This window comes from Anabrus simplex, chromosome 1 (assembly GCF_040414725.1).
Source record: "Anabrus simplex isolate iqAnaSimp1 chromosome 1, ASM4041472v1, whole genome shotgun sequence".
Lineage (NCBI taxonomy): Eukaryota > Metazoa > Arthropoda > Insecta > Orthoptera > Tettigoniidae > Anabrus > Anabrus simplex.
The window spans coordinates 240,276,315-240,293,199 of record NC_090265.1 but is presented as its reverse complement, the minus strand read 5'-3'; the positions used below and the strand labels follow the sequence as shown (position 1 = coordinate 240,293,199).

At 40.9% G+C, this 16,885-nt stretch overlaps 1 non-coding gene across 1 annotated transcript in view; it reads left to right on the top strand.

Moving 5' to 3' along the window:
• Positions 1–1,339: 1,339 nt before the first annotated feature.
• The window catches only part of LOC136886292 (uncharacterized), a 376,869-nt gene continuing 361,323 nt past the window's right edge, over positions 1,340–16,885 (top strand). Inside the window, exon 1 of the transcript XR_011019292.1 lies at positions 1,340–1,463. This is a non-coding gene — a transcript (uncharacterized protein). The remainder of the gene's footprint in view (positions 1,464–16,885) is intronic.

Genomic DNA, 16,885 nt, shown 5'->3' with positions numbered 1-16,885 from the left:
CAAACACCCAGCCCCCGAGCCGCTGGAATTAACCAATGAAGGTTAAAATCTCCGACCCGGCCGGGAATCGAACCCGGGACCCTCTGAACCGAAGGCCAGTACGCTGACCGTTCAGCCAACGAGTCGGACAGCCAAAAGCTGAAAGCATTAATAATCATAGAGTGCGAATACCACCACTTCATCCATGTTGCGGCGCGAGGCCATCACGATCTGCTGATTGTAGGGTAGTTCGAAAAGGATAAGGAGAATAGTCGTACAGTGACGTACGAATAGGCTTTAAATTGTAAAAGCCACTCATCTAAACGGACTAGATTATTTAAATTTCCGAAAGATAAAAATAGGAGGTCAAAATGGGTGCAGAAGCAGAAGGGAAAAGGACATGGGTCAAACACTAGTTACCTTGGGTCAAACAGTGGTTTCTAGACAGAGAAAAGTACACTGATGAAAATTTACTCAATGATATGAGAAAATGTCAGCCAAATGATTTTCGAAATTTTCTGCGCATGAAGAGTGAATTGCTTGATGAACTCCTCGCTTTGGTTACTCCTCCAGGTATTTTTCCGCGACATTTCTTAATAAGCACCTCGTGCTGTTCACCTTTTTTTTTTAACGCGATTACTGCAATCCTTGCTCTTAACGTCCCATAGAGCCGGAATGGCATTGTACACCTCGATAAACTCCAAAATAAACTTTTTTCCTCCTGTTTGTCTGCCATCACGATACGTTCTGCCCCACTTGTTGATACCAACTTACGGGAGAATGGGATATTGCACAGTATTGCCAACACACGGCGCAGTATTTTGCGATTTGTGCAATATATTTCAAACTTATTTGAGTTCGTACAATATATTGCACAACCCTTCAATATTAAATACACACTATCAGTTATACTGCACAAACCTCAATATTGCGCAATAACATTGCACGTCTACGGGCGCCTTAAGATCACAATAAACAATACCCTCTCCCGAATCTGTTGTTTCCGAGATTGTGGGAGGATATTACCTTGTCAAAGCCAAGGATGCGACTGAGGCAGATCAATGACTGTAACAAATTTGCTCTAGCTCATGCCAAAAGACAGACTACACTGTGAACGGTTATGTTTCGCCAGCAAGGGCAAGTATTTGAAGAAGATTTTAAAATGACTGTACACTTCTCCGCCTATGGCAAAATTCTTCGTACTCCCGCTCAGAAATTTGAAGTTCCCGAACAAGAACGTGCAGTGCACCTCGGTGACGGCATGTGACAACTGATGCAAGGTGCGAAAGTAAATGAATTGCATAATGGAAGTGTTAGCTCGTGCGCTGATAGAGATGCGGCGTGGAGGGGATTTGGTTGACGATAAGGGAGGGTTCCTCCTGCGGGCCTTGGCCTCAGAGCTGCGACTCAGCAGTAGGGATTCAGGAAGCTGTTAGTCAAGGTGATAGCGCAAGACCAGCCAGTATTGTGCGCGCTGCAGCTTGGTAAGTACCAGCCTACCTCAACTCCTGCATTAGTACAGTGACTTTAGCAATCCTACAGTGCCCTCAGTGACGTACTCACTGGAAGTACCACACCGGTACCATTCACCGATAGTGAGAATGGTCAGTGGAAGAGTCGTATGCAACTTTGATCGTTACCTTTTTAGCTTAACTTTTTGGAAATTCCTAACGATTCCCTGACGTAATTTGTTACGCAAAATGTGAAGTAGGTATTTCTGTACTAGAATTATTTTCTTCTTTTTATTCCTGGCCTTTTTCCTAATTATCTAGCGTCAGCAACAAGGTGGATTAAACCCAGTTTTATGGCCGGATGCCCTTCCCGACACCAAGACTATGCGGATTTATATACACTGTTGCGTTTTTCTGTGGTGGTTGACATTGTGATACGTTGAACTTAGATGAATATGTGTATTGTGGCGATCATTACCACCCGGCCTCCGAGCTAGAGGAATCAACCAATAATCCCCAAACCGACTGGGAATAGAACCTGGGCCCTTTCAACCGAAGGCTACTACGCTGACAATTCAGCTATGGAGCAGGACCATTTATGAACAATAATTACTATTAAATAACGGTATTGATTTTACGTACCACTAGCGACTTTTACACTTTTCGAAAACGCCGAGGTGCTGGAAATTAATTTCACAGTAGTTCTTTTACATGCCAGTAAATCTTAACATCATGAGACTGACGTATTTGAGCACCTTCAAATACAACTGGACTGAGCCAGGATCGAACCTGTCAGGTTGAGGTCAGAAGGCCAGCGCCTCAACTGTCTGAGCCACTCAGCCCGGTATGGGTATTATTATTATTATTATTATTATTATTATTATTATTATTATTATTATTTAATCAACTAAAGATTTTAAAATAAAACATTAAGAGAGTAGACCTAATAATTACTGTACCAAAATGGTGATGAACAATCCCTTAAAATGAAGAAAAAGTGTACTAAATCAATAAAATCGTTCATACTTCCAAAATAATGAAAACAGTTAATATTTAAACCATTGAAATAAGATCGCTACTTCACTAGTGTTGTCAGCAACAAGTCAAGCGGATGGTTCTACCCTGGTACCCAAACCCATCCCCTGTCGCAATGTTTCCACTCTTTTCACGGGAGCGCGTATTTGAGACCCGAATCTCTCGAGTCTCAGATGCACAGTTTTATGTTGTTGTGTTGTTTGAGTCATCAGTCCATAGACTGGTTTGATGCAGCTCTCCATGCCAACCTATCCTGTGCTAACCTTTTCATTTCTACGTAACTATTGGATCCTACATCTGCTCTAATCTGCTTGTCATATTCATACCTTGCTCTACCCCTACCGTTCTTACCACCTACACTTCCTTCAAAAACCAACTGAACAAGTCCTGGGTGTCTTAAGATGTGTCCTATCATTATATCTCTCCTTCTCGTCAAATGTAGCCAAATCGATCTCCTCTCACCAATTCGATTCAGTATCTCTTCATTCGTGATTCGATCTATCCATCTCACCTTTAGCATTCTTCTGTAACACCACATTTCAAAAGCTTCTCTTTCTTTCTGAGCTAGTTATCGTCCATGTTTCACTTCCATACAATGCCACGCTCCACACGGAAGTCTTCAAAAACATCTTTCTAATTTCGATATCAATGTTTGAAGTGAGCACATTTCTTTTCTTAAGAAAGCTCTTCCATGCTTGTGCTAGTCTGCATTTTATATTCTCCTTACTTCTGCCATCGTTAGTTATTTTACTACCCAAGTAACAATATTCATCCACTTCTTTTAAGACTTCATTTCCTAATCTAATATTTCCTACATCACCTGCCTTCGTTCGACTGCACTCCATTACGTTTGTTTTGGACTTATTTATTTTCATCTTGTACTCCTTACCCAAGACTTTATCCATACCATTCAGCAACTTCTCGTGATCTTCTTCAGTCTCAGATAAAATAACAATATCATTGGCAAATCTCAAGGTTTTGATTTGCTCTCCTTGGACTGTGATTCCCTTTCCAAATTTCTCTTTGATTTCCTTTACTGCCTGTTCTATGTAAACACTGAAAAGGAGAGGCACAGTTTTATAAAGATAAATAAAGCTGCCTTCGCTCGATGGGTTGGTCGAAATTTAGAGGAAAAGCTGTGAAACTCTTACGTGTTTCAGACTACGACCACTCCAGTCTCAGCTCGACTGGGTGCATTGACACATCATCTATCTTGATGGTTATCTAAGCACAAGGCAGCAAAAAGAACGCACGACAGCAGTACCTAGCTTCAAGTGTTTAAAGTCGCTCCGACACAGACAGGTCCTATGGTGACGATGGGATAGGAAATGGCTAGGGCTGGGAAGAAAGCGACTGTGGCTTTAATTAATGTACTGCCCCAACACCTTCCTTGTGTGTACATGGAAAACCACGGAAAACCATCTTCAGGGTTGCCGACAGCTGGATTCAACCCACCATATTCCGAATGCACGCTCACCGCTACGTGATGTTTGCATGTCTATTTCACGTTGAGTGAGCATTGTAATATTGGGTCATAAAGGAGCTTATAGCGGTGTTCGCAAGAACTGCTGCTTGTAGTTGGTCGTGTCCATTTAGATATCTGGTTAACAATTAAAATTCTTCCACCCAGCCGGGAATCGAACCCGGAGCCGCCGGGTGACAGGCCGACGCGTTGCCGCGTACACCGTGGGGCCGGACTCTTTCCTACCTTACTAGAACTAAGAAAGATTATTTGTAAATTGTATATTGGACACAGGCGTGTATCTTAAAGAGTAAGACAACACACATTTTGTTACGAAAGACCACAGGTTTGACGCCGATTCTTCCAAAGAAGAATCCGCTCTGTTTTTGTATTAGGAAGTGTATCTTGATTAAAGTCACGGTCGCTTGTTAATCAATTAATTTTACCTAACACATTGTTACAAACATGCTAGATCAAGAATAGGAGGATAGTAATAATTGAGAGAGGTTGAATAAAACGTAAGTTAGTAAGCTGTGGATAGGAAATACTTATGAAGGAAATGAAACGTTTTTTGTTACTTTGTGTTACAACTGGCTCTACGTCGCACCGACACAGGTAGGTCTCATGGTCACTGTGGGATAGCAAAGGGCAAGGAGTGGGAAGGAAGCAGTCGCGGCTTTAATTAAGATACAACTCTAGCATTTTCCTGGTGTGAAAATGGGAAACCATGGAAAACCATTTTCAGGGCTGCCAACGTGGGGTTTGAGCCCACTATCCCCCGAATGCAAGCTCACAGCTGCGCGCCCCAAACTGCACGGTCAACTCACTCAGTAAATAAAAGTTTATATAACCCAATATAATTGTTCTCGGCATTACAGGTTTATTTTTTTAAAGAAGGAAGCCATATATTCCAGTCTCAACTCAGTTAAATGTTTTAAAGTTTTCAGTCCGTCGAACACACAAGTTCAATATACCTATTATACTACAACATAAAACACCATTAAGCAAAGCAAAGTCTTCTCCGTACAGGCCATGAAGGCCCTTGGAGGGGTGGAAGGTAAACGCTTCCACTATCCGTAACCTCGGCACTTGATGGGGTAGAGTGGTTAGCTCTAGGCCCGGCCGCCTTTGCACCCAGGAATTAACCTGGTACTCATTTTTGGTGTAGGCTAAGTGACCCACAGGGCCATATGCAACTCCGGAAGTGGAAATCTTATTTCTTAACTTTTACGATTTCCTGCCGGGGATTCGAACCCACGTCCTTCCGGGCGAACCGAGAACGCCTTTACCGCCTCGGTCAGGCATCTCCTTAAAACAACATTGGACAAGGAATAAAATACACACTATTAAACGAGGAATAAAATACACTCTATTAAACAAGGAATAAAATACACTCTATTAAACAAGGAATAAAATACACACTAGTGAACAAATAATGACATGCTTCGTTCTTAAAAGAACATTATCAGATTCTATCCAAGTCCTCAGTGTTTGGAAGTATTTCTGTCCAACAACCTAGGAATTTGAAATTTGTAACTTATCTTAATGAAGTCCTGCTTTGTCTCCACTCCAGCATACAATGCGAGACGTTAAAATACCGTTAAGCTTTGAAGCTACATTACAGGTTTAAGTCGTATCATAACACGTTTAAATGAAATCCTCATATTCTAGTTTCGGGTACCGGTAGTGTAACACAGTCTACAGAATGTCCGAAGGATAAATAAGCCTAATGCTGAAAGGTGGAAAGTTCACAAGTTATGAAATTCATTTCTATTGTGAGCAATTATTGCTATTCTCTGTTCAAAAGTCAGCTTGAATAAAGTTGAATCACACTAACTTACCAGCAACTTCCCATGGAGTTTTATCAACGAGAAAATCAGTACTGAAATATTTTGATTTGGAAATATTTTGTTCTACATCTATAAATAAAAGTAAATATTCTGAGTATTTTATTTTTCTGTTTCCTTGTTTGAATGCCAATGTAGACTTGTCTGTCTGTTAGGTCATCAGCCCAGAGGCTGGTTGGATCCTCAAATAGCACCACCAAAGGTTATGCGGTTATAAGGAAATCCCAAAAACCAATGGCAGCACCAAAATGAGGCGTACTAGGCAAGATGAGGAGTGAGGTAGTTTGCCATTGCTTTCCTCACTGGGTCAGAAAGTACTATTGCAGTACGACTGACCCTATGAGCAGTACCTTTCACAACACTCAGATGCACTAGTCATGCTCCGAATGTCATAACTCAGCACTACCCATACCCCAGCAACTTCCATATTGTCACAGCCATGGATGTTGACTGGGACTTCGCTGGAAGCTACACTTTACTCTGGCCTGTGCCAAGAGATGGATGCAAGAGTACTGTATCCATCAAGAAATGACAACAGGCAGAATGTAAACTTACTGAGTCGGAAATCAGTTTTAAGAATAATGCCCGCTCCAAAGCATCCAGCTAAAATTAAAACTATTAAAAAGTAGATGCGTCGCGAGATATCACATAAACGCAGCATGCTGAATTTCGCGATTAATTATGATACATTCATTGCGGCAGTGGATAACGCGTCTGGATAACTCTTCTTGCTTATGTTTATGTTCATCTAAATTCCCATGTTCATTTACGTACAACACATCGCCTACCACCAACTACAACAGAAACACGCAGCTAGTGCTGGCGTTGGGAAAGGCTTCGGTCGTAAAACTGGGTTTAATTCACCGGTAGTACCGACCTCAATCGGGAAAAGTCCAAGAAGAATAAGAAGATGAAGAAGAAGAAGGTCGGCTTACCAGAAGGAGTAATAAAAGATCATGCCATATAACTTTCGTGGAGTACAGAAGCAAACAAAAACGTTATTTGCTTTGTTTTATGGGTTTACATCTCGCCAGCACGACGGCGACACTAGCATGGGTAAGATCTGACACTGGGAAGACAGCGGGGTACGCACGGTAAAACCTAACATTAGAGCTGAGAAAACAAGGTTCTTAGCCGGCTCCTAGCTCTCATCCCTGACTAAGCAGAAGTTCGGGTCGAACAGAGATTTTTTCAGTGGCCTGGTTCTTCTGTCGAGTTTAAATTTCGCTGGATTTTTTGGAGCAGGCGTTATTCCTGAAACTGATGTGACTCAGTAAGCCTAGAGTGGCGCTGAAACAAGGAAACAGAAAAGAAACCCATAAATTGTACTGAGAATATTCCCTTTTATTTGTAGATATAGAACACAAATGTCTTTTTCCAAATCAAAATATGCATTTCATGTAAGTTTACCTTGCAGCTATATATTTATTTTTAAAATATTTTAGTAGCTTGTAATGAAAATTTCGAAATAAATTCAAAAAGAATAATCTAGTAGAAAAGTTTACTGTACATTTACTAAATCCTTTTGCTACGACAGATTTTTTAGTGAAAAAAGGTTTCAGAGAGAATGCAATACAAATACCATTTCTAAAGGAGACTTTCAAGTAAACATTTTTGTGGATATCCTTTTAACTTACATTTTCACTCAATCTATAATATAAAGGAGAAAGTCGGTCTGTCTGTCTGTCTGTCTGTCTGTCTGTCTGTCTGTCTGACCATACCCACTAAGCGAGCACACCAACATACGCCGGTCCTCAAACTGAGTTTGACCAACCAGTGCTTCACCTAACCCAACCTCTACCCCACCATGGACCTTAATGAACAACTTATCAACTATAAGCCACTATGGCAAATTTCCAAGCTATAACCCAGCAATTTTCCCAACCACCTCACAGTCCAAATAGTCAACCTTCCCCTCCCCAACCCCAAATATACCAAGATGACGCCTTAATCGAAGAATAATACACACCGGATGAGAAAGAAGACATCGACTTCACTGTTCCTTTCTTCTACTGTATGTCCGCAACAACTCCGAATTCCCAATCTCAGCCAAATGCTAAGTCCTAATTTTCTATCTCAATAACCCTGACCCAGTATCCATAACTCGTCGAACAATTCTCACTGCACTAACCCCTGTATTCGATGAACATCTCGCAGTCATCGAAGAGACCCATAACAATCTCTCACTCCTCTCCGTAACTCTTCCATCCGAACTATCCTCAAACAACTTGAAAAAAACCAACATCCCCAGGCATATTATCATAACCCCTCCCCCCCCCCCCCTCCAGCAGTCAAGCATACATCCACACAACCACACCTTCCACAAACGACTTTCAGTCCGAAACTCTCCCACCTGAAAACCACATAGCCATACAAGCCACCCCTTCTACGGTCGACTTCATCCACCAAACTAATTTCCTTCCCCCTAAACCAAAAAGAAAATCCCAAGAAACACAAGCCACCCCCAAAACAACCGACTTTAATATTCAAGCCACATCCCCCTCAGCAGATATTTCACTTCAAGCTTATCCCGTAAACCAAGATGCTCAATCACAAACCGTACCAACTCCACCACCACTACCTCCCGTATCACACCGACTTTAATATTCAAGCCACATCCCCCTCAGCAGATATTTCACTTCAAGCTTATCCCGTAAACCAAGATGCTCAATCACAAACCGTACCAACTCCACCACCACTACCTCCCGTATCACATATCCACAAATCGATTCAAGCAACCAGCCTAACAAAAGCCACCCCCACTCAAACCACCTCACACCCACAACCACAGACAGAGAAACTGACTAAGAACAAACAACCTACACCCCCAAATCACATCAGAACTCACCCCCACACTTCAACCTCTAGAAAACCTCAACCTCCTCCACTGCACCCTTCTTTCACAATAATTTGCTATAACTGCCTTAAACTAAACCATCATGCCGCAAGATGCCGGAACCCTACCCGCTGCAATAGGTGCGGCGGGCCCCACCGTCACTCCGAAATCAAGGTGCCTCGGGACCAGGCGAAGTGCGCAAACTGCCATGGCGGTCACGCAGCTTCGTTCCCTGGACGCCCGTACTTCAAGAAGGCAGTATTTGCAAAGACCAAGGCACAACAAAACATCCAACCACGTGCAAACCCCCATACCATACCCAAACCCCCACCACTTGTTCCCACCCCACACCACCCCCAAACAGCCAAATATACAACTCCTTACTGTTATTACTCCTTAACAACCTCAACAACCAACCAAACTCACCTCAGTGGACGGAGTAGCTGAGGGCCCTGGAAAACACCAACCCAAGTATCACCCATCCTTCACACCGCCAATATACAACCCCCCCCCCCCCGTACTCCCCACCAAGCACATGAAGATCAACCATGTTCACGTTCTCACTTCCTTAACTGCATCTGCCTTTTTAAGCCATGGCAACACCTCATAAGATGAAGCACTGGTACTCGGAGATGAGGCGGAGCACATGCCACATGCTGTCTATTAACGATGCTTTTCACATCATAATAGCCGTCACACACATTTACAAGTTTAATAAGCGACGCAATTTCGCGATGCAGCCGATGCAACTCTCACGCATCATCAGACGTGGTTAGTTACTACAGGAAATATCCTGCAGTACTAAATTACTAACGGTAGCTCTGACAAGCCCATATCGTTCTTCCAGACTTCTCCCTTACCCCGCACACTAGCAAAGTCTGGGGACCTACTCAGGACTCTCCTACCACAGTCCGAGCGCCTCACGACTAAAGAGAAAACATCATGCTCGCTGGACAGTAACCACGTTCTGAAAGACTTTGCCATTTTCTTGAAAATAGAAAAGTAAAACATTTACAACCGAAATAATAAAGATGGCATTGTATAACTGAATATCACACCACATAAGTCCTTCATGCACGAACCGCCACTGGTGAAAACCATTAACTGCGAAGCGTGTCGTGATGTGTCTCAATAATATTCATAATTTGCTTTCATCCATTCTCTGTTGATTATTGCATTTATTGCGTAAAATATTTCCTCCCTTTTCCTTACATTTCTGGGAGTAGACTTTGGTATGCTTCTGTTGATACAGTAATAATTCGTATCTCAAATCCTGAATGTAGAAGTATTCTCTGGCGAATACATGTCTCCCTCTCTTCAACCCCGCCCCTATGGAAGATAGCGGTGTCTTACACCCAAATAATTTCTTTTAGGTAGTAGTCATATGCGTACCAAGTTTGGTTGTGAGGTATAGTGAAACATCAACTACCTCGTCAGTTTGGGCATTCTATTTTCAGCTCTTCTCAACTCCCATTCTGTTTGGGGCTGGCCATTGACTTAAACGGCGCCCTCATTGTCACAGTTCATCTTAGCGACCCCGAAAATAACAGATTCGGCACTATAATGCTCCATTTTCCATTATTTTTACAATTTAATCCGCTACCCTAACGGAGCTAGGGGTGTCTTACAACCAAAGTATATTTTCTTCTGGATAGAAAGTCATATGTGTACTAGTTTGATCCACCATACACACATGCATCCATAATCTCGTCAATTCGGATATTATTTTTTCAACCCTTCTCAGCCCCCATTCCTATTGGAGCTGAACTTCGACTTAAACAGCACCCGCAGTACAACAATTTATCCCAGCGATCCCGAGAACTATGGATTCCACACTAATATCGATCGTTTTGAATTATTTTTACATTTTACCCCCTCCTGTACGGGTGCTAGGAGTATGTCACCCCCTCAGTATTTTTACAGATAGTAAGTCATATGTGTACCAATTTTGATTGAAATTTGTGCTGGAACATGGCACATACATCCATAATCTCAGTAATTTTACATCCTTAATTTCGTTAATTTTGGACTCGTCCTTTTTCATCCCTTCTCATTCCGACTCATTGGCTGAATGGTCAGCGTACTGGCCTTCGATTCAGAGGGTCCTGGGTTCGATTCCCGGCCGGGTCGGGAATTTTAACCTTCATTGGTTAACTCCAATGGCCAGGGGGCTGGGTGTTTGTGCTGTCCTCAACATTCCTGCAACTCACACACCACACATAACACTATCCTCCACCACAATAACACGCAGTTACCAATACATGGCAGATGCCGCCCACCCTCATCGGAGGGTCTGACTTACAAGGGCTGCACTCGGCTATAAATAGCCACACGAAATTATTATATATCCCTTCTCAACCCCTTTACCTATGTGTATAGGTATTAGAATTTTTTTTTAGATATTTGTTGATATAAAAAATGTGGTGTTTTGTGTTTTTATTTTCTCAGAAAAAAATGTTACATTCGGAAAGTGATATAGTTTGTGTAATAATTGCATTTAAAACGTATAAAGGTAATAAATTTATGAAATAAAAATAAAGATAGCAGATAAACCATTAAATGTGGCTATGAGAAAATACTTATAAGGAAGTCAGATATTTATTTCACATTCACCTTCATGCAGCATCTCGAAATATATTTTAAATGAATACAAGTTACCTTTCTCAGCTTTATCCGAATACTGCAGTGAAATCATTGAAAGTTGATCATGATCAGTGTCTCAGCATTTGTAGGTGTCAATCGTCGCCTCCTTTTACCTAATATGAAACTGTATTTTAAAAACGAGCATCGACGTTTGAACATGGATACCAAACACATTTTAATGCAGCAGTTGCATAGTCTCAGTGTGCAAGCCTTAATCCCATGAGGATCTCTGGAACATTCACATAATCTTCTTGGCGCAGTTGGTTCTTGATGGCTCTCAGGTAATGCTGCGAGCCTCTAAAACTGTGAGACTCCATCCTCTTAAAAAAATTGAGCATTCTTCTTGAACTGGAGTAGTTCTGCAGGAGATGCGTTCTTAGCTGCAAGTTAAGGATTAAACAATAACCCGATGTCCTCCTGGCTGGATCCATGGTCCTTTAAGCCCTGATTTTTACTAGAATTGACCGGGCAACACACGTAAGCTTGGACTGAACCATTATCTTCTTCTGTTTCAAGTTCTGGAGGATCGTCTGGTTGAATACTCCACTATTGCCCATAGCTTGAGCTTTACCTCAAGGTCATTTAGCTTCCTAGGAAGTATATGAATTGCTGTATACATAGATCCCTCCAAAAAAGTAAGCAAGTCCATAAGAGAGGCACCGACAACAGAAGCATACACTGCTTGTAAATTTTTAATTTGGATTATTGAAGTCGATGCTTGTTGGAAAAATTTGGTCCCCAGAATTTGAATCTTCCAAAACTGCTACCAGATCTTCGACATGTGTGGTCATATAAATTGTAGCCTTAAGCCAGCAATTCCATTTTGTACACAAAGGCATTGGGAAAGCTGTAATTTTATCCTCTTATTCTGCGTTTTCATATTTCTCTTTTAGAAATGCAGTGTAGTTTCTTTTTTGCGTATTTAAAAAGGTATTCTTTGTCTTTACTATAGACACGTTCAGTTCGGCCAGCATGATTTCAGATATACAGCCGACAAGGTTATCTTTGAGCCCAGCATGACCTACTTCTTCAGTCAGTCCTTGAAGAGTAATTACACATTTTTTCATGTAACGTGCAGATCCGTAACTACTGCCACTACGCGCTCCCGTTCAATTTCGTATAAAATTCAAAGTTTCTAATATAGCATTGGCGCAATTTTGCGCAATTGGCAGAATCTACAACAACAGAGGCCGCCAGATGGTTGTTCATATCAGCTGATGGTACTGATGGACGAAGTTGTTTAGTAACATAGCAGAAATTTGTCTTTGCTTTTTAGCTCTTCCTTATTTTTTTTTCGCTCTCCTTTCACCGATCATGGGGATGTATTTGTACCGGATCTGGTTTGCTGATGTAAATCCCCACTTCCGCGAACATATTAAAGCCAAATACGGATACGGTAGCAGGATTGTCTAGTTTCTCTACTGATATGTTAGTTTTCACGAACGCAAGTGTTATGTTCAAAATAAACTTTTCTTTCGAATCCTTCATGCGACTAGCATTTTATAATGTTTCTTTCAGTGTGGCCAGTTCAGGAATACAAAGTTCAAGACGCAAAGTTTCTCGACGTTTTGAATGCTTCTCCCATTTAAAATGCTTGTCCAAAAGCATCTTTCCTTTGATAACCTAACCGGCAATTACAGTATTTGCACATCAGAATACCACAGGTATTATAAATCCTTAATTCATATAATCTTTAAGTCTGCCCGGGGCAGAAACTGCTACCTTCATCATTTTAAAACCCAATTTTGCGATGTCCAGTAACAAATACTGTTATCCTACGGTTGATTGTAGTCACATGCCAGTACCGTATAAAGTCGTAACCAAACGCAAAATATATTTCTAAATTCCTTCCATAATATTTCAATTACGTCGCGTCTCATCTTTGCTTATTTCTAAGTTCGGAACTACCGCGAAAAATACGTGGTCGCCAACAGATTCACGCAAATAACAAACTAGCTTCGATGATAAAGCACAATTTGCAGACATTTTATGAAATTTTGTAGAATTCTCTAATACGACTTGCACTCACTACTGATGTAATAGGAGACAAACGTAGCTCCCAATCTGAACAACAATCGCGTAACTTTTTGGCGGTAGTCGGTCAAACGGTTCATGCCACGAGATAACAGCTGTTCACCACCGGCCACACCGCTACTATCCATCGCCGTGTAACGTGACTATCGACAATTAATCGTAGTATTGATTGTCCCTCATGAAACGATACAATCGATCATTCTAGAATTTACACCAACCAAATTCGAATAACGGTTTATGGACAAGAATGTTTGGACTGGTGGCGGTATTCACAAAATTTGCATTATTTCATGATTTAAATTCACTCCTGGACAACACGAAACATGTAAATACGTGCAAATAAAAACCCCTAACCTCTAAATTTGATTTTTTGTTTTATCGCTAATTAACAAAAACTAACACCTCTACCTATGGGGGATGAACTTTAATTTAAACGACATCCGGAGTGTCACTGTTCATCTCAGTGACTCCGAAAACTGTGGATTCGATACTATATTCTATTATTTTTATATGCCACCCCTTCCTCAACGGGTGTTAGGGGTGGCTTACCTCCACAGTGCTCGTCTCAAGATAGTAAGTCATAAGAGTACCAAGTTTGTTTGAAATTGCTCCAGTGGTTTAGGAGGAGATGTGGCATTTAAATACGTATGTCCATTTTTATATACTGGGTGGTTAACGAGTGCCGTGCGATTTAGTTTTATGCATCTCCACCGCATTTTGTACAGCTCTGAAATATATCGCTTCCTCTCCCCAAAGCAGGGTAATATGAGATGTAGAAATCATGAGCGCCACTGTTAATTCATTGTTGGTACCTCGAATGATTCCGTAAAACGAGCGCAGGTACGAAGAACACGAAGAAAAGGAGGTGCACACACAGACCTAGAGCAGGTATTATATAGGGTAGAAGCAACGCGCTGCGCGTCAAGCCTCGCAATAGCTCAGTTAGCAGGGGCGCGGTGGGAGTTGTGATAGTTGACGGTGCTCGAAGGCTCGAATCCCACGGAAGTATTTTTTTTTAAATTTTGTCACCAATTGTCTAGAATTGGTAAGGTTCCATACATTATAGCTTCCATACACTGATTTGTTTATCTTGCCTTATAATAGCCCGTATGTATTGTGACCGTTCGTGGACGCCGTGGTTTGTAGATAACCATGAACTATCAAATTATTTGCCGACTAGTATTCAGAAGGTTTGCATGATACTCCACTCAGGGCATGGCCCTTCGAAGAGTATTCGGTCACATTCAAATAACGACGACTGAGCTATAGATACTGCCAATCATAAAATGTAAATTCTACACTAAGGCAAAGTTTTCAAATAAATCGCAACAGAAATTGGAAGGATCACATTTTAATAAAATGAAAAAAAAAAAAATCAACTGATTGAATATGAACAACTGAAATGAACAACGTAAAATAACTCATATGCATACATTAATATTAAATAGAGACCGAGTCCATCTTGCATTGTCCATCATAAACCGGAAATAATTATTTAACACAAATTCACAGAAATGTAGAATCTTATGGATATACCAAAAGTCTATCGGGTCATATTATGTCATTCACTCGCTGTCGCAAATGTTAATTGTACCTGTCTACTCCGCCTTGCCTTTCATAGTTATCATTGTTCCTATCTGACTAACTAAATATCGGTTAACTTGAACCCCCCAACAGATTTCAGCATTTATAAATGATCACACATGACAACACAACACACATAAATGAGTAAAATGCACGTCGTTTCCACCCATCGAGCTGCTGGGCTGCACCTGAAATGAATCTTTATCTACTGGCATGAAAAAAAAATAAGTTGGTGCCGTCTGGACTGCGTCGAGGTCTGCCTTCACCATCAGCTGAAATGCTACTACAGCATGAATCTACTATAAGCATCTACTACATGTACATCGATCGCAATAGGTGACTCTGATCTTAAACATAACTATCACTGAGTTGCATTTTAAGACCCTAACCGTGCACATATTCCAACACTTCATTACGTGCAACTACGTATCTTAATTTATTAATTCATGTACTTGACAACTCTCTTCAATACCAGTGCCTAACGCTGGACTAGCTTGTTCAATCATCTCACAATTATGCGATGGAAATTTCTATTAACAACACCATTAACAACTTAACCCGTCTCGAAACTCAATATAATTCGACACGCAAGCCATAAAAATCAACCTAAATTATCTCGTGTCCGCCTCGCTTTATGACGACCCTACGCTCGTCATCTCATTGTATACCGCACAAAATCATCACATCCTAACTGCACAAGCAATATTAAGGAAGAGTCCTATTAACATTATATATGAACATTACCCAATACACCTTAATAAACATCCATATCACATCGTGGAATTATACCAAGATCACGCACCAATATTTCACACACACTGTCACACTGCAACTTACCTGTAGTAAATGATATTATTTTTGTTTCACAGCGATTAATAATACAGACACAACACAGTAAAACGTCACATCCACGGTAATTGACGGCATACAAATATTTACCCACGTATGATCAATCGCAACCCGACAAATACAACCGAAAAATCTGTTAGATCGTTCAAGTTAACACACCCTTGTCACCTACGTGACATTGACAAAAGGACTAACGCTACTAAAGCATTCTAGGAAAGCAAAAGATAGACAAGTACAATAACTTATCTGGCTTCTTCATGGTAATTCCGCAGCGATTTAATCATCATTTTTGTAATTCCGTCCATTCCGGCAGAGGCCTGAGTTCGCCAGGGCACTATATTGGTTTAGCACTTCATGTTGTTCATTTACATTCCCTGGTCAGATAGTGATTTAACATCTCCGGCCGCCACCTGAAACTTGTACAATATAATTAGAAATACAATTTCACACCAATTGTATCTTCACTATTCCAGTTTGATACTGGCCTGAGGAAACATATAATTCGAGGTTTGCAAAAAAATTTTGGCTATTATATAACTTATATCTGGGCTTATTCTTTATGTTTGTCAATTATAGAACCAGATCTTTAAGCTTGCTTCAATTATCTTCCTTCATACAGTAATCAGTAAGTAAAACACGAACTCCTTCCATTATTATTTTTACAATAATAACAAGTTGCTTTCCATAAGCAGAGAAATCCTATGCTAGCTATACATGTGTTTTTGACATTTGAGGAACTGAATAACAACTCGAACCTTCATCATAGAAGTTGCTAAAGGAAAACACACACTATTGTTCTTCTTCTTACTATGAAACACGTTAACACGGGCCCATTAGATGATTTGCCATATGAAGTTTCATGCTAATCCATGGCCCCCTTTACAACTTCAACTAGATATCATGTCTAGCCACATTCTTCTCAGCTGATGCTGACAATGTACTGAGCTCTTGCTTGTAGATAAAGCTGATCTTGACGTAATTTCGACATATACCACGGGGTCTTGAGTTCGATCCACCGGCTCTCATCCATTATGTCTATTCTACACTTACGAGTTGTATCGGTTCTTTTATAAATATGCGCGTAAGCCGCACATTGACACGTTACACCTTTTTCCAAGTCATTGATTCACATTTCATTTCACTTATGACTTTCAATGACCGGCCG